Source organism: Meriones unguiculatus, chromosome 1 (genome assembly GCF_030254825.1).
Source record: "Meriones unguiculatus strain TT.TT164.6M chromosome 1, Bangor_MerUng_6.1, whole genome shotgun sequence".
Lineage (NCBI taxonomy): Eukaryota > Metazoa > Chordata > Mammalia > Rodentia > Muridae > Meriones > Meriones unguiculatus.
The window spans coordinates 146052525-146054723 of record NC_083349.1 but is presented as its reverse complement, the minus strand read 5'-3'; positions in this window follow the sequence as shown (position 1 = coordinate 146054723).

Sequence of the window (2199 nt, the reverse complement as noted above, 5' to 3'; positions counted from 1 at the left end):
TAGGCACCCACCCAGACCAGCCTCTGCAGTTGACCATCCCAACAAGACCTCAGAATGGAGATGACAGCTCAGTTTCTACACTACTGCCTGATGTCCTTCCGGATCCCATGGATTCCATCTGAACCCGTTTCCCAATCTTGTCCCAAGCCAGCTCTAATTCCTGGACACCCATCATAGGACTAACTGCCTCCAAGAGGGGCCAGCCTTATCTCCTTCCTTGAAAACAGACCAGCCTCCGATCATCCCTCAGACCCCATCATGCTGTGATGGAAATGAGCATGCTGGCAAAACAGACTGATTCCTTTTGAGCTTCTTCCCGGCCAGTGACAGCCTAAGGACCAAGGGCCAGAGGACAATTGTGGGGAAACCTATTGGTGTTATATTAAATAATGGCCACGTGTGGACTTCACCGTGAAAGGGGTCTGGGAGGGAGCTCCCACAGAGGGGAGAGGAAGTAGGGGCACAATGGGCCTCTGAGGGGGAACCTGAGGAATAGTATGGGAGCTGACCATAGAGACACCCTTCATTTGGGAAAACCATGACTCAGGCCAGCTATGAGTTCCTTAACACAACAGACCCATCTCCAGATCAGGTCTCCTGGACGTACTTGTGTAAAGGCAGGTTACCTGTTATGGAGTAGGAACAACCAACCAAACCTGACTGATAACACAAAGGGAACATGTTTAGCTGGGCCACCTGCTCAGGTCATAGGCGAAGGCCAAGGAGTGGGAAAGAAAGGGGGCTGTACCAGACTAGTACAAGCTTTTTGATCACTTTGCCGTGATGGGTCCCCCGCCCCCACCAGGCCACAGGGAAGGAAGATGAACTCAGTCCTCATGTGAATAGATGAGCTGGGGTATGTGGGTAGGGGGGCTCCCCAATTCTGAGGAATAGGGGAGAGGGGAAGCAGAAGGATGAGACTGGAAGGAGAGGAGGGGCCTATGACCGAGATGTAAATTGAATAAAAAATAAATAAATAAATAAAGAGCAGTAGCTCCTAATGGCACATACTTCACTTGCCCCTGGGATGTTTACACCTGTTACTCAGGAGACAGAGGCTGAGCAGTGCCTGCTTGGATGTACTCCCAGGAAGCGAGACTCAGCAACACTTACATCCCTTAGGTTAAAATAATAAATTGTCAGGATCCAGCCCTGGGTGAGAACAGGGCTTGAGGCGGGTGGGTGCAAGAGTGGTGAGGGAGGAATCAGACGCGAGACACCTTTTATTTTCATTGAGACGGGCAGAGAGGAACCACATCTCGGTATGGCTTGACCTGCTCTGACAGCCTGTGTCTTTCACGGGCTTTATACACCATTACACGTAACCTTTTAGGACACTTTTGTTTGTTTGTTTGTTTGTTTGTTCTAAAACCTTCATTGATTACACAAGCATATTGAACTAAAAGAAACAAGGTGAGCAAACTGCAAATTTCATAACAACTGAAAATTAACTTTATGATAAAATCAGTTTTAACTCAATGTCTTTTCCTTAAGATCAGTGTCGTAAAGTCTTGCTGCTTCAGAAATGCTAGACAGGATGACTCTATCTGAGTTTGATTCTGCTTAAGTTTGGCACAGAATAGATCAGAAGTTATTTCCCACTACCTGTTATATTAAACTTTTCTACAGAAGCCCAACCTCTCAGTCCCTCTTTAAAATAAAGAAGTTTAATTCTTTAAACCTCTTTAAATTAAACCTCTTTAAAATAAAGAAGTTTAATTCTTCCTTTATCCTCTTCTATTTTTCTTTTATATTTGACATAAGACCACCGTTCTCTCCTTTGATTCCTTTTTTTTTTAAAGATTTTATTTATTTCTTTTTATGTATGAGTGTTCTATCTGTATGTGCACCTGCATGCCAGAAGAGGGCATCAGATCTCAGTAGAGATGGTTGTGAGCCTCCGTGTGGTTGCTGGGAACTGAACTCAAGACCTCTGGAGAAGGACACAGTGCTTATTCACTGAGCCATCCCTCCAGAGCCTTTCCTTTGATTCTTAAAATACCGTGCAACCTTTCTAGCAGCACACGAATGTTGCTTAATGAAAGCAGTCTGTTTTTTGTTGTTCTTCAACATCAGAAAAGTCCTGATCTCACTGAACTGTCTGCTCAGAAAGGCAGACAGTTCACTGGGCCAAAATGTTCCTCTGTGTCTTTATCATAATCCCTTGTTTCAATATGATCCCTATCTTTATTACAATCC